The 24,329-nt window shown below is 35.0% G+C and overlaps 1 pseudogene; it reads left to right on the top strand.

The window, feature by feature from the left end:
* The window catches only part of LOC124885797, a 48,699-nt pseudogene extending 24,593 nt beyond the window's left edge, over nt 1–24,106 (top strand).
* Nucleotides 24,107–24,329: the final 223 nt, after the last annotated feature.

Raw genomic sequence — 24,329 nt, 5'->3', positions numbered from 1 at the left:
AAGTGTATCCATGATTTCTATTTGTATTAAGTTCCTAATTCATGATTATATATATATCTCATGTGACATTGATCATTATATGTGTAGATTTATATGAATCCATGAAAACCCCTTGACTTGTGAAATTAGAGATGAATTAGGGTGCTCACTTGTTGTCCAATACTATGTGCATATTCTATGCTCACCAAGTTCTTGATAAAGTGTCCATGTGAATTATTAAGATAATGAAATCATGTCAAGTTAACTTATTTGCAAGTTATATCATGCAAGTGTTTGTTAAAATACCTCTATGTATGAATGATGATCAAGTTCACAGTTTACATGTTTCATGTTATGCCATGTCTCTTAATTTATGCTATCGAGTCCTGGTGGTACTTGTACCCAATAATTTAGCTAATTACCTATAGCCACAGCCAGTCAAAGAAGAGTCTCAGTGATGACACAATAAGTAGTACTCTCAGTCAGTTATAGAATTCAGGAAAAACTTAGTAGAATCCATATTAGTCATGTCTAATTGAATATTCAGTTCAGACCTTAGTAAACTCAGTCAACTAACAGAATCTAGTAGTATTCCATCAGTCAATCGAACTAAGTAGACTTAGTTAGTTTAGATAAATATTAATCTCAGTAACATCTTAGTCCAGCCAAGTACAGACTAGAAATCAGTTTAGTGTCTATTCAGTTGGGAGTAGGATTCAGCATCGAGTGAACCCAAGGATGGGGACTCACCTGCCAGTAGAGGGCGTGATCCTTATAAGCAATCCTTGTGTTTCAGAACTACTATCCAGTATAGGTTGAGATATCTTCATGCAAGATATTATAAGGGTTGATACTTTTCATCCGAGTTATCCTACCAGTGAGGGTTGTCGGAAGAGCTTTCTGTCAGAGAGGGTTAACTTACTTGTCTTTACTCATGGTATAGTATTGATACCTTTCCAACTGGGGTTATAAGTTGGACCCCAAATCAACTAGAGAAGAGGCATGTCGGTTAAATAATTACCTCCCGCAGTCTCAATTCCATTCTCAATGTCAGTATAGAACTTAGTTCAATTTTACAGATTCAGGACTATCAAACATGGTCACTCAGCTCAGAGCAAAACTCAGTATTGTTCCATAATACTCAGAACTGTCAGGTACAATCAGTCATATAATCAGTAATATAATTTTCATAAACCCAGATATTGGTTATTAGTATTTCAATTCGATACTCAGTATTAGCACGATCTCATTTAGTCTATGTGTTCATGTTTGTACTCTGACTCAATCATACTAATGTTATCCAATTATTATTGTTCATGCATATGAACCCATGCATTTTATCCTACCTCACTGAGCATACCAGTACATTCAAAGCACTGACGGATGCTTTTCTTTGCTCTATGATGTGTTATATCATAGGTGCAGATGCACGGGTTCTAGAGCACCCTTAGCAGTTCAGATTCTCAGCTTTCAGAGCAGTGAGGCCTCATAGTTCGAGGACATGCTTATTATTTACAGTACTTCAGGTTTATTTTAGTAGATGGAGTTTGTTTAGGGCTTGTCCCATCAACTCCATAGTTCAGACAGTTAGAGGCTTTTTCAGACTAGGGTATATTCAGATAGTTGTTTAGTTTTTTAGTACTTATATTTATTTTTGGTATTTTGATATTACATTAAGATTTTTTTAAATATTTGATACTTATGGAATATGTTTCTGCCTATTTTTGCATAATTATAATATTTATTACTCAGTTATTGCAACAGGTCGGTCATGGGTTAGCTTATGGTCCTTTGAATTTTGAGCACCGTATAGCATCCGGGGTACAGAATCAGGGCATTACAAACTTGATATCAGAGCCTAAGGTTCAACAGAGTTCTATGAAGTTTGAAAGCCTCATATAGTAGATCTTATGCATAGGTGTGTTGCGCGCCACACTTATGGACATGAGACTACGAGATGTTTTAGGAATAGTTTCCTTTCTTTCAGTATTCATGGCATGAGAGTGAGTATGAGCTCCATTTACACTCTCTTTAAAATCCTAGTTTCTCATTTACTTTTAGAATATGTCTCCAAAGAGGACTCAAGGAAGAGGAACAGGAGATTAGTCAGCCCCTCATCCCATATATCAAGATCCTTTAGGCGAGCATGTCTCCCATGCAAAGTTCAGAGCAACTTTTACCACCTTAAATCATTTTGTGGAAGCCCAAAATGAAATACCAGTAGCTATTCCATCCAACCAAGTGGTCAATACTACTGCTTCCAAGATCCAGAACTTTACCCGAATGAACCCTCCATCATTTACTGGGTCTAAGTCAGATAAGGACCCCCAGGAATTTCTTGATCAGGTACAAAAATTCACAGATATCATGGGAGTGAATTCTAGTGAGAGTACTTAATTATCTATCTATCAGCTACAAGATGTATCCTATACGTGGTTTAACTAGTGAAAGGTAGACAGGGGTGTAGATGTAGAGCCCATAAAGTAGGAAGAGTTTGCTATAGCCTTCTTAGATAGATTTTTTCCCTTAGAGCTGAAAGAAGTCAAGGTGTTAGGGTTTATCAATCTCAGGCAGGGCAGCATAAGTGTGAAAGAGTATTCCCTTAAGTCTACTCAGTTAACCGGGTATGCTCCCCATGTAGTAGCAGACAATAGATCTAGAATGAGCAAGTTTGTGTCTTGAATATCGGGTTGAGTGGTTAAGGAGTATAGGACTGTGATGTTGATTGGGAAGATGGACATATCTAGTCTTATGGTCCATGCACAAAAGATTGGCGAATAGAAACTTAAGAATAAGGAGAGAGAAAATAAGAGAGCCAGAGCGGTAGCTTTATTTTTGCCCAGCCAAGGTCAGAGTGTGGTAACCGTTCTTAGTTTAGTCATAAGTTTTTATCCCTAGTTCTATCTTCAGATAGTAAACTAGTACTAAGGTTCAGGAATGATAGACATAATGGGGCGCCAGGCTCCAAAACCTAGAGTAGTGCGAGCGGTATTCGTACTAATCCACTTTGTAGAGAAAGTGGTAAGAATCATAAGGGTATGTGTAGAGCCGGAAGTAATGTGTGTTTTATATATGGCAAGTTAGGTCACAGAGTCCTAGACTACCCTAAGACTGGTATACAAATTCAGCACAATCATCCTTCAGCTTAGTTCGATCACCCGAATCAGTAGGGTGCCATTTCTAGTGCCGCCAGTGGGAAGCACCCAAATAGGCGCTATGCACTTCAGTCTAGAAAAGATTGAGAAAGTTCTCCTGATGCATTCACTAGTAAGTTACAGACCTCCCATTTACATATTTATGTCTCATCAAATCCAGGAGCTACTCCATCTTTTGTAACTCCTTGTATAGCAGTTAACTTTAAGGTTAGACCAGATATTAACAAAACCTTTCTCAGTCTCCACCCCAGTGGGTCAGTCTATTATAGCCCGACGGGTATACAGGAACTCTCCACTTATGATATCTTAGGAAGTCAGGCTTCCAGATTTCAGTAGTAATATTGGTATGTGCAAAAAAATAATGGGTGGGAATGATGCCCAAACAGTCTTTACATTAGTTCAAAGCTTGTACTTCAGTCATCATGATACCTATGCATGCTTTACATCTCAGCTCCATGAACAGGTCTTATATTCACACACTTTCTATAGATTCATATGTGTTTCCAATTCCTAGTATGAGGAGCTTCAGTTCACTCAGAAGTACGAATTATATTTCGTGAAATCATGAACTCCAAACTCAGGTCATGCAGCTCATGACTTCTGCACTCATGCCTTATAGTGTGTTTAGTCCTAGTTACCGAATCAGTCATTGTCTCAGTTACAGTCTTAGTTATAGTTTTACTCTCAGTCAAGTAATCAGATCAGTAACTCAGTTCAGTTTCAGGTTTTCTTGACCATAGCATATAGTTAGCAGTTATTCAGTTATCAATATTTTAGTACACCAATTTATAGAATATTTCAGAACCATGTTATATGTTTGGTCTTGCATTCTCAGATAATGTAGTTTTCATGAATTCATGCTCTATTATCTCATGTTACTCAGTCCGTTCCTTCCTCATATGCATAATACCCTACAGTTTTAGTCTAGTTATTCATACTAAGTACAGTTCAGTCTTACCTACCTAGTATTTAGCTATTAGTCATTTTAGTTAATCAGATAAGTTAGTATGCTTATGCATTCGTGCGCAGGGCCCATGTGATTATTTTATAGTAATCCCAGGTGAAGTGTCATACTAAGGTGGAGAGTATAGTTAAGAATAAGATTTTAGTGTGAGTTATTCCTTAAAGCCAGTAATTCAGTATTGGAAGTCAAATAGACAAGTTCATGTGATATGGTTTTTGCCTTTCCATCTAGTTTCTTTGTTCGATGTCTCATGAATTAAATTATTCCAAGATATATCAATCAAGTAGTGCGTGCTAAGCTTATTCATGTATCATGTCTCAGTTTCATATCCCAGATATTCAGTCATGATTCAGTTCATAGGTGCCTTGTGTATCACCCCAGTTTTCTTCAGTATCTCAGCCAAGTCAGAATTCTTTGAGGGACATAATGTCCCAAGGGGGAGATACACTATAACCCCGAGCATTCATATCCTAAACCTCCAAGTTCTCTTTATATAACAAATCCAGTTTGGAGTAGTGGATACTCATAAGTTGACCCTCAAGTTCCAATCTTAGCCGTAAGCCACATATTCAAGGGGATTAGTTTAGTTCATGATATTCAGTTCATGTATCACGTTCCAATATCAGTTATGTTCTTATGTTCCCGTTCATGCATACTACAAAAATAATCTTGATTCCATCAGTATTTTTCAGTTTAAGTAATAGTTTTTCCATGAACCTACTCAGTTTCATGTTCAGATTTTAGTTACAAATTTGGTATTAGTTACCATTACATTTACATTTATTTGTTCAGGAGCCAGTTCAATCATGTATCTATGCATCGTATATGCATGTTCAGTTTATCGATACAGTTTATTTGTAATCCCAGTCATGCATTCATTAATCATGTTCAGTTATATTCATGCATCAGATATGCATGTTCAGTATGATAATTTAGAATACCAGTAATATCAGTCATATACTTATGTTCCAGATATTTATGTCTAGTAAGTAAGTCAGTCTCTCAGTATTCTCAGTCTCAGCAGTCTCATTCGAGGACGAATGTTCCCGAGGTGGAGATAATGTAACACCCAACAAAATCCTAAGCTTAATTCAGTCCTTTAGGTTTATCAAGGGGTCCCACACTTAGAATATTTTAGCTAAGTACTCAAACTTAGTGTCATTTTAACCTACAAAGGTTGGTAATCTTATTTCATGATCTTTACATCCATTAAATATTGATATTTAGGTTGATTCACGATCAGGAATGTCCATAGGTGTTTCCTAAAAAGTTTTGGATTTTTCGAACTTCGTTTGAAGCTCATTTGAAAACCTAAAATAGTGAATCAACGCAATCTTAGCGCGCCGTATTGACTATTGCATTGATAAATGTTTTCCCCAGCTCCTAGCATCAATTTCCAATGAGTCGACATGGACTCGATGTGATGCGTTGGCTATCATATCGGTCTATGCATCGATGGTACAATTTTCAGTCATTTAAAAGACCGCATCCTTCGGAGTATTTGGGTCTATTCCACCCAACCTTCATCCCCCAAAAATATGAAATTCAGCCCTAATTCACAAAAGTATACTCAATTTATCTCAAAATCTCTCAAGAACAAGCCTTAGGGTTTTCAATTCAAGATTCAAATCTCAAGAGTTCTACCATCAATTTTAAGAAATTCCTCAACTAAGGTATATGAAGTGTTCATCCAAGGGTTCCGTCCACCTTTGGAGTCCAAGAATCTCTTTTGAACTTCAAGTAATTGATTTTATGATTTCCATGGTTTTAATTAAAGTGTATCCATGATTGCTATTTGGATTAAGTTCCTAATTCATGATTTTATATATATATATATATATATATATATATATATATCATGTGGAATTGATTATTATATGTGTAAATTAATGTGAATCCATGACAAAACCCTTGACTTGTGAAATTAGAGATAAATTGTGATACTCACTTGTTGTCCAATACTATGTGCATATTCTATGCTCACCAAGATCTTGATAAAGTGTCCATGTGAATTATTAATAGAATGAAATCTTGTCAAGTTAGCTTATTTGCAAGTTATATCATGCAAGTCTTTGTTAAAATGCCCCAATGTATGGATAATGATCAAGTTCATAGTTTACGTGTCTTATGTTTTCCCTGTCTCTTAATTTATGCTATCCAGTCCTGGGAGTACTTGTACCCAACAATTTAGCTGATTACCTAGAGCCATGGTCAGTCATAGAATAGTATCAGTCATGAAACGATCAGTAGTACTCTCAGTCAATTACAAAAATTAGGAAAAATCAGTAGAATCCATATTAGTCCAGTTTAATTCAGTATCCAGTTTAGACCTCAGTAAACTCAGTCAGCTAATAGAATCCAGTAGTATTTCATCAGTCAATGGAACTTAGTGAACTCAGTTCAGTTCAGCTAAACAGTAATCTTAGTAACATCAGTTCAGTTCAGCTAAATAGTAATCTTAGTGACATCTTAGTCCAGCTTAGTACAGACTAGAAACCATTTTAGTGTCTATTCAGTTGGGAGTAGGATTCAGCACCGAGTGAACCCAAGGATGGGGACTCACCTGCCAGCAGAGGGCGTGATCCTAAAAAGAAATTCTTGTGTTCCAGAACTACGTAGTCAGCATATGCTGAGATATCTTCCTGCCAAATATTATGAGGGTTGATACTTCTCATGTGAGTTATCCTACCAGTGAAGGTTGACGGAAGAGCTTTCTGTCAGAGAGGGTTAACTCACAACTTGTCTTTACTCGTGGCACGATATTGACACCCTTCCAACTTAGGTTATAGGTTGGAACCCAAATCAGCTAAAGAAAGGGCATATCGGTTAGATAATTAAATCCCACAGTCTCAGTTCCAGTTTTAGTCTCAGTATAGAACTCAGTTCAGTTTTACAGATTCAGGACTATCAGACATGATCACTCAGCTCAGTACAAAACTCTGTATGGTTCCACAGTACTCAGAATTGTCAAATATAGTCATTTAGATAATCAGTAATACAGTATTCGTAAACCTAGATATCGGTTATTAGTACTCTGATTTGGTACTCAATATTAGCACGATCTCAGTTATAGTCTATGTGTTCATGCATGTACTCTTACTCGGTCATACTCATGTTATCAAATTATTATTGTTCATGCACATGAACCCATGCATTTCAGCCTACCTCACTATGCATACCTGTACATTCAAAGTACTGATGCATGATTTTCTTTGCACTACGATGTCTTATATCATAGGTTCAAATGCACGGGCTCCGGAGCACCCTTAGCAGTTCAGATTCTTAGCTTTCAGAGTAGTGGTGAGTCTTTATAGTTTGAGGACATGCTTATTATTTACAGAAGTTCATTTTTATTTTAGTAGATTGATTTAGTTGGGGACTTGACCTATTAATTCCACAGTTCAGACAGTTAGAGGTTTTTTCAGACAAGAGTATATTCAAATAGTTTTCTAGTACTTATATTTACTTTTTGTATTTTGATGCCACATTCAGATTTATTTCCAGATTTGAACCTTATGGCATAGGTTTCTGCCTATTTCTACATAATTACAGTATTTATTACTCAGTTATTACAGCAGGTACCAGTCATGGGTTAGCTTGTGGTCCTTCAGGATTATAAGCACCGTGTAGCATCTGGGGTACAGACTCGGGGTAGTATAGTGCCCCATAAGGATGTTCAGTTAACCATAACCATGAAAATCAAACCATTCTATTTAAACACTCTAAACCATTTCAACAATTTAGAGTTTCATTACCAAGTTCAAACCATGCAATAGTTCCATTAAAAGTCCAATAATATAGTAATAGCATTATCATAGGCATTTTATTAAATATGTTGGGGGCATAGTATTTCCAAAACCAAAACCAATTATCTGTGATCAATCCCATGGAAGAAATTATCCAAAACCACCATTAAAACATGTAATAACATAATTAAAACATGGGAAAATCATAACCAAGCCATTATAACAAAATCCCCAATACATATTTGAAAACTGAAAACTATACAATAAATTATACCATAATAAAATTGTATAAACCATGCCTTTAGTTGGAACTAACAATGAGGGAAGAGTACATGCCTTAATTGAGAATATAATGGAGATAAATCACCAACACAAACCCCAGATTAATCCTTAAGATGAAACCCTAGCTTCATTTGCCCAAAATTTTTAGAGAGGATTAGAGAGTGTTTTCTAAGTGATAATGACTAGAATAATACGGCAAATAACATCCCAAATGAGTTAAATAGGGACTTATTAGGTTAAGTGGGGAAATGTATAGATTTCCCTCACTTAAACTACATTAAATCTCATCAGAAGGTACGACTAACCATACCAGATGTACCCTCTAATATGAGTGTTACCTGTCACTCATTCCCTAGGCCTCCCCTTGGACCCAACATTGTCAAAGGTATGTCTAACCAAAACTCAATCGTACCTAAATAATACAACTCGTACCTCTAACCTGTACTCCTGGCAGACTAGAATCAAAAAAAAAAAAAACATTGTCTACCATATGAGTCCATGGTATGACTTATACCCTGGCTTATTGATCATTGTGAGCCACTCGTACTCAGATCCAACTTAAGTTTCTAATTCTAAGATTAAGTGAAGTAAAGGACCAAACCCAACAATCCATATCCACCAATATAACTCATACCACTTAAGTCGTATCCATTCCAGAAACCAAATCCAACCTATCAACCAACACTGGTCGGTATACGACCAACCCATACCACTCATACCCTAATGTATGACTCGTCCCCCTAGTCAAAACTTGTTCAAAAACCAAAAATCCAAGAAATTTTCTAAGGGTAACCCAGGGTGTTATACCCTTATTTTGGACCAAGAAAATTTCTTATCTTAATGTTTTGAGATATTCTAGTTACTTCTATACTTAGTTGATTTTATATGTTCTTGTTCAGTAACTTTAAGTCTTGAGATTGTAATAAATAGAGGTTCTGCACTCTATTTATTTTATGAATGATAATTTCTATGATTTATTACCTATTTAATGAGAGATTCCTTGAATTATCTAATAATATATGAGTTCATACTATTAGAAAGGTGATAATAGTACTTAAATGAGTAAGTATAAATTTAGTATGGTTCTCTCCCTATAGGTTAGAGTGGGTGTCATCCATGACCAATTTGGTTATGATAAATATGGTATCAAAGCACTATGTTCCTAGATTTCATCGCACAATAATAGGTCTAGTAGAGTCCTATATAATGGTACAAAGATATCTGTACTTTTCTTTATGATTCTATGGGACTGTAGGAAAATAATTTATTTCCTTTCTTCTTTCATGGTATTACTTAGGTCCAATTGGTATCTGGTGATACAAATTGGTATTTAACTCATTATCTCTTATTTTCAGATAGTGAATACTCATACTACTTGAGTAGCAATATCTATAACTTCCATACCCATAGCAGCACCCACATCATCCACTGAGGCTACAGTTAGGGGTAAGCCACGAGTCAGAGGTAAAGCTAGAAAAGAGGATGGGGTGTTGCGTCTATCATAAGTAGGGTACAACAGTTGTTCATTCTCCCCTACGGATGCCATAGGGAATGTTCAAAATAAATAAGAAGTAGTTGAGAGGAAGGAGATAATCGCATTTGAGAATATGGTACCAAAAACCAATGGTTCAACTCTAGTACCTTAATCTGCAATGGTAAATCAGCATGTGTTAGGGTTCTTAGGTAGCTTGGTCGGTACCTGATACACTCCAACTGCCCTGATTGCTCCACCCTTAGTTCTATAGCATATAACTACATATAACCAAGAATAGATGAGGGCATTGAAATACGGATGTATCCCAATATGTACTTGTTCCAGTAATGACTTGAGATAAGCACTATTTATTCTACAAGTTTAGAAAATAAAGCCTCCAGTATTATAGTTTATAGTGTCTAAGGATGCTTTTGAATTTCTAATTGATTGTCATGAACATCTACATAAGATGGGAGTTATTAAAAGTTATGGGCTAGAGTTTATTTATTTTTAACTACAAAATGAAGCCAAAGAATGGTGGAGATCATTTTTAGAGTACAAGATTTCCTTATTGCCACTCACTTGAGCATAATTCTAGAATGTTGTAATGCCCCGAATCTTCTAGCTAGAATGCTTCATGGTGCTCATGACCCCAAAGGACCACAAGCTAACCCATGACTGATATCTATACTTGAACACTACATAATATACTTTATAAATGTAAAAATAAATGTTGTAAGGACATAAGGTTCAAAACTATAAGATAACTGATAAAACAAAACATATGGATGGGGTATGAAATACCTAAATAACTGAAATAAACTGTCTGAATATGATAGTTTGAAAAGCCTCTAACTGACTGAACTGTCTGAATAAGGAGTTGATGGGACATGTCCCCAACTAACTCCAACTACTGAAATAAATTAATTAATCAGATAATAAAGTAATGGTCATGTCCTTGAAGGATAAGGACTCACTGTTAACTCTGACTGCTGAGATTGAAATGCTACTAATACTTTGGAGCTCGTGCTTCTAAACCTATGGTATAAAAACCATAGGTCAAATGCGTTAGTACATTTGAATGTATTGGTATACATGTGAGGTAGACTGAATGCAAAAGGGTTCACATGCATGACTATACTAACTGATTGCATAACATGAACATGAGAAAACATGCATGACTAAATAATAACTATAACTGAGTTTGTGATAACATGATTACTGATTCTGAGTACTGATAACATAAGATACTGATATCTATGTAACTGAAATAATTGATACTGAGCGACTGTATCTGACATTCTAGGTTTTGATAAAACTAGCTAAGTTCTGTACTATTCTGAGTTAAATCTATCTGAAAGTCCAAAATCTTGTAGAACTATCTGAGTTCTATTACTGAGACTGAATGACAGTATCTGATAGTCCTGATTGTATAACTGAAACTGTAGGAAGTAGTATCTAACTGACATACCCCAAAATATGCCACAATAGCTGAGCTTGGGTCCAATTTGTGCCCTGATTGGACAGGTGTCTATACTGTGCCATTGGTAATGACAAGCTGTGGGTGACCCTCATCTGACAGTATCCCCAAAAAAGAATGGTGGGGCCCTTATCTGACAGTGCTTATCCACCTCTTCAACCCTTATCTGACAGTGTTGATGTCTCAACCTATGCTGGCTACATAGTTCTTGAATGCAAGAATGACTTCTAAGAATCATACCCTCATCTTACAGCGTGTGTTCCCATACTAGGGATCACTCAGTGCTAATTTCTACTCCCATCTGAATAGACACTAAACATGGATTACTGAACTAAACTGGACTATATTAACTGAGTTCTATTGACTGACGGAATACTATTGAGATTATTGAATATCTGAGATTATTGAGTTTTCCTAAGTCACATGACTGACTGAATTTCTATGAACATTGCTCGACTGAGAGTATCTTAAAAACATGACACTGGCTCTAGGAACACAGCTAAATTGTTGGGTACAAGTACCCCCAAGACTCGATAGCATGAAACTGACAAAGCATGACTTTCTTGAATACATGACCAACATCACAATCCATAATACAATAAGTTAGATATTTCATATAGTAGAAGTTCTAAAGCACCACAAGGGTTACACATGTATCCATAATTCACTGACTAAGATATTTCATCAAACATTTGGCATGCATAAACTTGTACATGATTGGGGATTTCATATTATCATACTAGTATAGCACTTTTCCTTCACATAGGCATTTAATCAAACACATGAGGAGCATACTTTGGTTATACCATTATCAATGCATCTAACTATCATGGTTACATGAATAAATTTTCAAGTTTGAAGGGTTTATCATGATTATTATGCAAATCATCACATACTAGGGTCAATCATTGGAATATGTAATTTAAAATATGAATAAAAAATCCCAAAACATCATGAACATGAATTTCAATTCGATTTAAATCATGAACATTCATACATACACAAATCTTAGATTTTGAAAAAATATTCTTGAGCTTTATGGGTGAAAAGGACCGATGAATCAACACATGGCATACCTAGGTTGTGAGTTTCTTGAAGTTCTTGGACTTAAAGAACTTGGAATCTCTTAGTTTCTTAAAGAATGATTTGGATCTTGTTCTTGGGGATTATCTTTGAGAGAAAACCCTAATTAGATGTTGTAGATGGATAATGAACTTATGAGCCTTGATTTGATATAATTAGGGGTTAAATGGATGGAAAAAGATCCAAATACCCTTTTAAAAATGACTTTAAAATAACTGAACGAACTATGCAATGTTGGGTGTGATGGTCCGTTGATAGGTTGATGGTCCATCAGTTCTGACTGTTGCACCCAGGCAGAATAGGGGTTCACTGCCTCTGCTACAATGCTTGAGCGATGGTCCATCGCTAGCTCGATGGTCCGTTGTCCTGAGCCATCACCCTTAAGCAGAATATGGTCTCACTACTTCCTTTATAATGTCTTGGGCGATGTTCTATCGCTATCTCGATCGTCCGTCATCGTTCACCGTCACTCCTGGGTAGTTTTGATTGCTTTTTGTATTTTGGCCATAACTTTTTCTTCTAATGTCAAATTTTGATAGAATAGGTATCGATGGAAAGCTTATTCAATTTCCCATATTACAAAAAGTGAAAATCTTTGAAATTCCACATATATAAAAGCATATTCATATTTCAAAGTAAGTTTCTAGCATACTTGGGATAATTTTAAGATAGGTAGAAGTACAGGGTATTACAAATGTGTTACTTCATAAGTATGTTTCCTGCACTTATAGGGATTAGAAGAAGGATGCATTTTTTAGGTTGGATTAGGGTAAGAAGTCTATGGCAACCTATGAGGGTAAGTTTCATGCCCTCTTTTTATATTCAATACAATTAATCACCTTGAAAAAAGAGTAGATTTGTTTTTTATGAAGTATTTGAATTAAGAGAACTATTTGGCTACTTTATCGAGGGATTGTGTTTCGAAAGTCCTTTTAGGATATCACTGAGTTTGTCAAGAAGGCTAAGTCACTTGAAAAATAGTAAAAAATTAAAGTAGATTAGAAAAAGGCATGAACTTTAGGCCAGTTTAGCAAAACTTTCTCATAAGGGCATCGTTCTTCTCGGTCTAATAATTTATCTATGCCAGTGTTTGAAAGGGGCTTATCTGAGGTTAGTTATCAGCCTTCCTAAGCTGACAGCTATAAACCATCATTCTCTTTGATTTAGAGTCCTACCTTAGGATCTATATGCTTTAAGTATGAAAAAACAGGCTACATCAGAAGGTATTGTCCTAATATTTTGACAATAGGTCAGTTGACTGAGCAACCAACTTCGACTACTCTGGTTCCAGTATGTCGTGGTTGTAAAGAAAATAGTAAGGGGTTTCCATAAGGTGGCATGGTGGCTCAGCTAGGGGTGGCAACCAGGCTAACCGAGCTGGAGGACATATTGGTAAGAAAGAATCTCAGAGAGGTAGAGGTGGTGGTCAAGTTAGTGCTAGAGCATATTGTTATATAGTTTTGATATTCCCTAAGACAAAATTTTATGATGTCGTGATCATAGCTACTATTCTTGTCCGTGATCATATGGCTTCTATATTATTTTATCCTAGTTCTTTTATTTCTTATGTGTCTATGAAACTCACTATGGGTTGCAACTTGGAATATGAATACGTTAATTCTCTTATGTATGTATCTATACCAGTGTAGGTGTCTGTGTGCATTGATTAGGTATATCGTACGTGTCCTGTGATATCTGTGGGGGAAAGACTCTAGCAAACTTAGAATTATCAGACATGGAGAAATTTGATATAATTTTGAGAATGAGTTGGTTGTCTCCCCATTGTGTTGTCCTCACTTTTTATGACAAAACTACCACTATAACAATGCTAAAATAAGAATTTAGAGTGGGAGGGTACTTATTTTCTTAGCCTTGTGAGGTTTGTATTAGCCATTCATGCCTAAAAATAGTGCATAAGGGTTGTAGGGCATTTTGGCCCATCTTCGAGAAGATAAATCCATAGTCCCTCCTATATCATTAGTTCTAGTAGTGTGTGAATTATTATAGGTGTTTTTGGAAGATTTTCTTGTTATGCCTCAAGAATGGGAGATTGATTTTTATATAGAATTAGAGCCCGAGACTTGACCCATCTCTATTTCTCCATAATCTATGGCACTAATAGAGTTGAAAGAGTTGAAGTCTCAATTATAAGAGTTTCTTGAAAAGTGTTTAATCTCCAAGTGTTCCTTCTTTGGGGTGTACCTATTTTATTTTTGAAAAAGGGATGATAACATGAGGATTTGTTTAGACTACCACCAGTTGAATAACGTAATCATTTGGAACATATATCCCTTGCCTAATATAGATGACCTACTCGAAAATCTGTATTTTTCTCCAAAATTAATTTGAGGTCGCGTTATCATCATCTTAAGAATAGGTCAAAGTTCACTCCAAAAACCACTTTTCAAACTCGTTGTGGACACTACGAGTTTCTAGTTATGTCCTTGGGCTTGACCAATGCCCCAGTTTCTTTCATGAGCCTATTGAGTAGAGTCTTTAAGTCCTTTCTTGTATTTATTCATCATTGTGTTTATTGATAATATACTAGTGTATTCTAAAAGTGAAGAAAAACATGAAACTCATTTACCTACTATTTTGGAGTCATTCAAGAAGAAACAATTGTATGTTAAGTATTCTAAGTGTCAATTGTAGCTTTCTTTAGTTTCCTTTTTAGGAGATTATATGTTTAATATTCTAAGTATGAATTCTAGATTTCTTCGTTGTCCTTTTTGGGACACTAAGGAAGGGGTTAAGGTAGACCCGCCAAAGGTCGAAGTTGTTAAGAATTAGGCTAGACCAACAACTTTGATTACAATTTACAACTTTGTGGGGTTGGCCAGTTACTATCATCAGTTTTTTAAAGGGTTCACTACCATTGCTTCACATATGATCCGTTATACTTAGAAGGAGGTTTAATTTGTGTGGGATTAAAAGTGTGAGGAGAGCTTCCAAAAGCTCAAAAACTTGTTAACTTTGGCATTGATATTAACTCTGCCTATTAAGGGTAAACATTTCTTTATTATAGTGATGCCTCACAATTGGGTTTAAGTTTTGTTTTGATGCAGATCAAATGTGATTGCCTATTCTTTAAGAAAATTAAAGACCTATGAGAAGAATTATCCTACACATGGCTTAGAATTGGCAGTGCTAATATTCTCTTTGAAGATTTGAAGATACTATATCTATGGAGTAACCTGTGAAGTGTTAACAAACCACTACAACCTACAACATGTGTTTACTTAGAAGGATTTGAACATGAGGCAAAGGATGTAAATGGAGTTGATTAAGAAATATGACATTTCAATCCTATATTACCCAAGAAATGCCAATGTGGTCGCTAATGCACTAAGCTAGAAACTAGTGAGAATGGGAATTTTAACATTGCTGGCAGTGTCCAAACACCCATTAACGAGAGAGGTGTTGTCTTCAGCTAAAATTTTTTATGTCATAGGAGATTGGGAAAGGAAAGGTGTTTGCATATGTATAGGTCAGGTCCACATTCTATGATCAAATAAAAAACTATCAGTTCATGGAAAAGAAGTTAAGCAACCTTAAAAAGAAGGTGTTGTAAGGAAAAATAAGAGAGGTCATCCTAGATGATAAAGAAGTATTGAGAATTTGGAGATGGTTATGAATGCCTCAAGAGGATAATCTGATTCTGGCCATCCTAGAAGAGGCTCACAATTCTAGGTACTCTATACATTTGGGTGCCAATAAAATAAATAAAGAATTGAGGTAACATTATTGTGGTGAATGATGAAGTGGGACATTGTTAATATTGTGGATAAGTATTAAAATTATCAACAAGTCAAGTATGAACATTGGAAACTAGAGGGTACCATTTAGAGAATACCTAATCAGATTAGAAATAGGAGAGGATAACCATGGACTTTATGGTTGGCCTTCCTAAAACATTGAGGAAGTGCAACACTATACGGGTCATCGTTGACTGATTGACTATGTCATCTCATTTCATTTGATCAAGGTAGACTATAGTGCAGCTAAGTTAGCCAATATTTATGTGAAATAAATTTTGACGTTGCATAGAATACCTATTTTGATTGTTTCCAATGAAGGTAGTCGGTTTACTTCTTATTTTTGGGCAAGGTTTTAGTCAGAGTTGGGTTCCAAGTTGGACCTGAGTACAAGTTTTCACCCACAAATCGATAGCCGTCATAGCGAACTATCTAAGTGCTTAAAGACATGCTTTGGGATGGTGTTTTAAACTTCAAAGGCCAGTAGGACCAATACTTATCATTGTGTGAATTTGTCTACAACAAAAACTACTACTCTAGTATTGATATGGCTCTATTTATGGCATAATATGGTAGGAGGTGTGGGTCTCAAATTGGATGGTTTGATGCATTCAAGGTAAGGTCATAGAGCATAGCCTGCTTAGTGATATTCATACAAGAGAAGCTTATAGTTGCTCAAAGGCGACAAAAGAAAGTTGGAGATAAAAAAATAAGGGACATAAAGTTAAAGGGGAGACAAAAAGTAAAACTAAAAGTGTCACCCATGAAGGGTGTAATGTTGTTTAACAAGAAGGGCAAGTTGAGTCAAAGGTGCATTGGGCCATGTGTGTTTTGAAGAGAGAAAGGTGCGTAGCGTATAGGTTGTCCTTTCCTCCCAATATGTTGGGGTCTATCCTTTTATTTCGTGTGACAATGTTAAAAAGTACCACAAAGATGGTGACTTGATAGTTTATTAGGACCCAAGTTATTCAATAAAGAGTTGACCTACAAAGAGGAACCTATTGCCTTTTTGGGTAAGGATGTGAGAAATTTAAGGACATGAGTTGTTCTTGTGTGAAATTTCAGTAGAGGAACTGACTATTGAGGAAGCTAAGTGGGACACAAAAGTGGATTTGCACAAGCCATACCATACTTGTTCTTGGATTCAAGTAATCCTCCTTTATTTGATATGTATTTTGGGCCTGTGTTCATTTGAGGATGACCCAGTGGTAAATTGGTATCTAATGTAATGACCCAAATTATTGTTACATCAAAATATGGGGTAAGAATCTCACCTAGATTTCCCTTAGTTAGATTTTGAGAAATTCAAGTCCAGTCTGATGTTGGGCAGTTTTAAAGGATGTTATAATCTATTAGAATATAGTATAATGTGTGGGTTATTGGTGGTGTTTGTTGCAATAATTAGAGAGCCAATGCTTTTATAAAGTCATAACAACTTCCAACACCTGAAATAGAGTTATATAACTCCGATTATAGAATTTAACGTGAGAGGGTTGGTTCACAATTTCATAACTTGGAAAATCTGTTGTAAAATAGTAAAAACTAAAGAGGGGTCCCAATGTTCTACATCAGACCACTGTACTAGAAAAACTAGTTGTTGCAGCAGTAAAATGAGCCACCACAATGCACCCCAGTTTAAGTTATGAACCACTATAAAGTAACATTAACGACTACAGCGGTAACATTTAGTAATTTGACAGTTTTATATACCAGAAACATTTTTATTCCCCACTTTTTTTAAAAGCACAAGGGTACTCTTGGGAAGGTGATTTTCAGTAGGGGTAAGTAATTACATTCTAGACTTGAATTTACTTCCTTTAACCTTAGAAAATCACTAGAGATGGATTGATGATAGGGTTTGGAGTTTAATCCTAGTTTATAGAATTTGATGAAAAATGATAGAAATGTGTATAAATTTAGTACAGAATGATCCTAGGGTGTTAGAAAATACTAATGAAACTAGGATTATGATTTTTTATGCTAATTCTTGTAGGGTTCATGAGGTTTAAATGATAGAAAACCCTATCTTGATAAAACAGGGTGATTAATTACTAAATTTAATGGGTTATGATCCCTAGTGGTTAAAAATGAATGGATTATTGAAATGAGTGTGCATTCTTCTTTTTATATAGACCAAGAACATGTTGAACAAGAATAAAAGGGAAAAAGAATGGTTAAAAGGTGACTTTGAGCAAGGAATTGAGGTAGGCTATAGTTTCATTGTAGCACTTAGACTTTTTTGAATTTATGCTTGTTTGTGAATTAAATGTATGATTGCTTTCTAACATGAATTGTGAATTATTGACTGTATTTTATTTTATTTGCATTGTGATGATATGAGTGATGAAAGGTCAGTTACCATGCCAGTACGAGAATGATGATGATATGATAAGGGGTCAGGTACCTTGTTGATATGATATGATGTTGTTGATGAGGTTAAGAAAAGTGAGAGATGATGAGCACATCTTACATGCACACACTTATTCATATATGTAGAGTGTGTTTATGATGATTTTATGTGATGATGAGTTTTTTATGAAAATGACTAAGTATAAGATCTTGTGAAAGTAACCTCATGAGATATAAATTTATGATGTGTTTATTATTGAAGTCTTGATTTATGAGTATTTTGATAATTTTTATACTTGTTTAGCTTACTTACTTGTACATTGTTAAGTTAATCAGCCTATAATGCTCCAAGACTTGTTGATGTATTTATTAAACATTTACTATTCTTTTTGTTGAGTGTAGAACATATTATAGTGGTTGACACGCGACCTTGGCTCTAGTTAGCAGTCCAAATCTAATTTTGAGGGTGAGCACCATTTCCTCGTAACCTTCAAATCTTCTTGTGGTGTTGATGTCCCATTTTTAGGACTAAGATGATTCTTTATCATCATGTATTTGGGATATTCTAGTTACTTATATACTTAGTTATTTTTATATGTTTTTGTATGATGACTTTAGGTCACATCTTTTTTAAATAGTGGTTTTTTCACTCTATTCATTTTATGAATGATAATGTCTATGGTTGATTATTAGTTGTTGAATGAGACCTTTCTAGAATTATTTAACAACATGTGAGTTAATTCTATCAAGAAGGTGATAATTATGCTTAAATAAGTAACGATGAGATTTAGTATGGTTCTCCCACCATAGGTTAGGGTGGGTACACTCATGAATAGTTGGATCATGAAAATGTAGGAACTTTGACTTTTTTGGGTGCTCAAAAGTGTTGATGGTTCAACCTTTATCGTGTTAAGGGAACCAATCCGTAGGCTAAATATGTTAATACCTAGTCGGTAAGTGCTTTAATATGTATTGGATATTTGACAGAAGTGTACCTGAGACTAAATGAAAGAGTAAACATCCCCCTTTTTAACTAAATGCAAGAAAGGTTGAATAAACCCTTGCATATATTGTATCTTACCTTCATATATTTAAGAACAGTTGTGACTCCTTAGAATCTATCAATGTACTAGTGTCCCAATCTGATATGTTTACATTCCTTCTTGTTGGACAACCTTCAGAGTATGACAGATTTGTCAATATGACAAAGATTCATGACCAAAACAAATTATGGTTGAGATTCAGTCCATCTTGTTGTTACCTGATTATTGGCTTTAGCAGATGCATCTTATTACTATGTTGATGATCTTGTATACTATTTTAGTTCGAACTCGCTCGAGACCACATATTTTTCCCCTGTAATTATCTTACCTTCGTTATGATTTCAGGGACTACATCTACCCATATGGAGCCTCCATCACTTATAAGGATTGGTTTATATTGGACCCGATGTTAAGCCTTTCATAGCCTAGTTCAGTGAACTAGGAAAGCGACCATGCAAGGTAGGCATCCATTCAACAAAATAAATGTCCACCTCACCACTGCTTTGGGGTAGATGTAGGATCTTGCTTAATTCTTAATACTTAAAGTGGTTTGAGATGCTCTCACTCATTTTTCATTATTGATAGCTTGCGATAAATGAGATTGTTACATTTTCTCACTAGAAGAATCAAAACATACAAAGGTAGCCTAGTCTAGGGCAGTTGTAGCTAGCTTAGGCTTCTTAGCCAGTTTCCCTTATATTGATCCATTGTGTTAGCCAATGAAAGTGTGCATGCTTTCATCACTTTTATTTTCTTATCTTTCCATTAGATTATGGAAGTTGATATCCTACAGTCAAGTTAAATGGAATATTTGTTAGGAATATTATTATATAAATATTTGCAAATAAAGAAAGGATTTTAGATTTTTAAAAGAAGAACCTTATGTCCAGAGTGAGAAGATTATAATTCGATAGCTATATGCCTACATTTTCTTGTTATGGGTTCATATAACATCTAAATCTAAAGAGTTTTTGGCATATACTTTTCCTTCAAAGGCTTTATCCCGGGAGAAGGGAGTTGATGTAACAAGGATCGTTGAGTAATCCTATCTCAAGAATTTTTAAATTGAGATTCTTGTATGTTAACCCTATATAACCTAATATAGCTAATGTAGCTATAAGGCTAAGAGTTACCTTAGGGATTAAGTATTGGAAAGTGACTCATTCTTCTTTGGAAGTTAGCTTTCAGTAGCTGATATTGCATTGCAATAGTTTCTATGGCTTCATCAAACTATACTTTGGTTTTATCTACGTCTTACCAACAACTTTGCCTTTTGATTTTGATCCACCTATTAACCTTGGTTCACGCTCTATGTATTCCTACTTGATAATTTGATTTTCCTTGACTCCACAAGGGTGCAAAAATATGATTGGGTTATCTTAGCCTTTAAAGCTGACCAAAACACGATATGCCTAATGAAATAAGGTAGATATGGGACTCTCGCTAGTATTGACCACTTGGAGGAGTACTGACGGTGGTTTTTCTAATGAGTCTTTGTTTAGTAAGGAGTAGGTTCATGCAATCTTAATGCACTAACAAAAAAACACTTTCAATCTATAGTGGATGAAAGTTTGAACTTTCATTATAGGTATCGGGGTAATTTACTTTGGGATAACCTCATCCACATAGGCACTGGCAGTGAATTGATTACATTAATAATTCTGGATTGAGGAATATTCAAATTTATTCTTGAATACCATTAGCTTACTGAAAACTAAGCCTGCCATCCTTATTTTTCCAATCAAACTCAAAGGGAGGTGAATTTGTTTTTAGGCTTTTTAGTTGGATTCTCTAAGGCTTGAATTAAAGTGAATATATTGATTTCTTTCCTTATGTAGGTTTGCCTCACTTTCATAGTCACTCATTTAATTCATCCCTACCCTTTCTTAGGAAAAAAGTCATATACCATTCTAATTAGAGAAGGTGTATTTCTATCAATCTTTATGCTTTTCAACTTAAATAGCTTTTCCACAACAAATAAATACTTTTTTTGTTAGGAGGGTGGATCCTATAAGAAAACTTACCCCTTTTGGTCGGAAATCCTATCAGTCTTGGTGGTCTCATAGTACACGTCTCTTTTTTTCAGTCTTTGCATACTTCTGGGCTTTCCTTAGCTTTAGGTGGATTCAGTCTCTCCCTTCTAAAAAAGAGAAATAGTCAAGTTAAAGGATCCCACTTCAGAGTCACTCATAGGACAAGCACTGACCTTTTGTCTTTTCCCTATCGACTTTGATAAGACTAATAAGTCAGGGCAAGCTCTTACTTAGAGAGAGTTAGTTAGGTAGGGTCAATATTTCTAAGATCACATTGGATTCTAACCCTAATTTGACTTCACTCCCTTTAGAGATGATTAAAGACTAACAAAGGTATGAGATTAGGAAACAAAGCAATAAGTCATTATCATATCATAGCAGGTTAAGAACTTAGTCTTAGTGAATCCCTACTTAAATTTCATATGTAATATAAGTAAATTCTCTCTATTAAAATCCGGTCTTTCTAAAGTGAAGACTACAAAATAAAATAGAGAGAAAATAGTTAGTCCAGCTAGCAATTGAATTTAATTATTTCAAGCTTAATGCATTTATTCCCTCTAGGGTCATTAAACTAGTTGAATGGAATTATTTCCCATGTGTACTTCATGCCAAAACCCAAAGTCATTTGATCTATTTACCAATCATAGAATATGACTTATTTTGTCTCCTTGCTATCTCTATTAGTTGAACGGGGGGTATCAAAGGATCTTTACTTACTTAGCCTTAGATAAAAGAGCTGGCTTTCATTAGCTCCTAGAACATAATATTTGAATTCACTATAGGGTTAAGAGTGACTTGCTTAGAGTTCTTAATAACCTTCACTTTAGCAAGTTGTAGGACAAACTACATTCAAGAGGAGGAAGAAAACTTTTAATAGAAGGATCAGTGTATGTAGTAGTCCTAGAGTTAGGTTATGATGTTATAATGAGCTCTACTATAAAGAAAATCTCTTCTATTCATATGTGAAGTCCTATCTAAGGGCCTTCATTGCCCTTTAATTTTATTCCCTAGTTCAATATAGAACTCCAGATGTGCAAATAGTGGCCAAGATGCTCAATCCTTTTTAAAAAGGTTATCCTTATCTTTTCCCACTTCATAGTATTATAGGATAGTTCACAATTCAAGTAAGTTACTTTCGACGCTACTATTTCTTCCTAGCCTAATTGGTAACAATCTTTTTCTTATTCTTCTAAGGTTCTACCTCTGAGCAGATTTGCAACTAAAATATTTTATTTTCTATATAACTAGGCCAAATTTATGATCGGCTATTTAAGTTCTAAAATTTTTTATATATCTTTAATTCTTACTTTGTTTTGAGTATCAACTCTAGCATAACTTCTTTGATGAGATTCATTCCCTATTTTCTATTATTACATTAAAACTCCTACTCTTGGGACACTATATGAATGATTCAAATAAGGATCCTAAATAGGTATAATTCATACAATAATTCCTACAAACTCGAGGACTTCCTCCCCTTCCCCCCCTTTTACAGAGAATATGAGGTTACAATGCATAATTTCCTAGAAATGAAGTTTTTTTCTCCACGCATGACTAGATTTCCTCTCACTATCAACTAATTTTGTTTGGGTGGTAGGATCTATAATTCCTTATTGATCCACAACACCTAGATTCTATTATAAAAGTACACCTTGAACCCTTTGAATTCAATCACTCGGCTCTATGTTAGGTTTTGAAAAGCTATGTGTTGAGAGATAGGCATCTCCATTAAAATATAAAAATGACATAGATAGAGTATTTCTAGGGCTGTCCAAAATAAAATCACCAATCCCAATAAAAAATGCAACATCATCAAGATTTACGAGGGTTATGGGAATCCCTATCGAAAAGGAATACTTCTCTAAGTCAAGAAAATGTTTCTCTAAGAGAAGAACTTTTTATTCTTGATACGGAAACATCATAACACTATTTTTACAGTCCTTTAAGTTCTGATTTGTAGTGACATAATTATGATACATAATTAATCCTATTTGGTATGTCATTACTAAAATCAAATCCTATCAAATATTTCTGCTTATGCTTTGAATTACTCAGATGTATCTTATGAATTTTAGTTTGCATTAGAAATCATTCTAGGAGAAGTTCAAATCCATTCTATTCGAATATTGATTGGTCTTGGTGTGACATAGTTTATGTGTTACTGGTTCCTAGAAGAGTTAATATCTCTATTAGCTAAACTCCTTTTTACCCTACCTTTGGATTCATATTTTGTTCATACACAATCAACGAAGGCCTTTTGATATTTTTTGCAACATATCAATAACATGCTCTAAATTTGTCTTTCCCTTAATAAGTCATCAAATTTGGAATTTTATGATCCACAGTTGCTATAGGGAACAAATGGCAAAATACAATTGATTACTCTATTAAAGTGGTTCTCTCTTCTCCTTGTTCATGTTCCTAACTCTTCCCCCGGTAGTTCCCAGTGTTCGGAACTTTCCAAATGTCATGGGTACAACATCAAAAAATTTGCTCATGAATAAGTTACAACATACAATCTATGAACTTATTATGTTAAATGTTCATATTTTGTTCATTTCATTGGTATGCTCCTAGGTACTTGTAATTATGCTATTTTACAGAACCTATGAGTCTTTAGTTAGAAACCTACACGCACTATCATCATTTTTGATGGTTTCTCCACTTCTCACAATTGTTATTTCTACACCTCGAAATATCTGGTGCAATATTATGGCCCCTTTCCTTATGACATCAATTATACAAATTCATGAAATATGCTAGACGAGTGGACTGATGGAAAGCAACTTAATTAACAAAAAAGTAGAGTAGCCTCCCTAGAACTTGGCACAATTATTATCAATGAATTCCTAAGTGATTCTCAACCAATATATGTGATTCATTATCGCAATAATTATAACACATAAGAAGACTCCTTACTACCCCGTAAGGAGTATGATGAGTGATACATCTGGCGAGCATTGGTGAAGAACATAAGAAAAGGTGG

Source organism: Capsicum annuum, chromosome 7 (genome assembly GCF_002878395.1).
Source record: "Capsicum annuum cultivar UCD-10X-F1 chromosome 7, UCD10Xv1.1, whole genome shotgun sequence".
Taxonomy (NCBI): Eukaryota; Viridiplantae; Streptophyta; class Magnoliopsida; order Solanales; family Solanaceae; genus Capsicum; species Capsicum annuum.
This window is presented reverse-complemented; position numbering and strand designations above follow the sequence as displayed.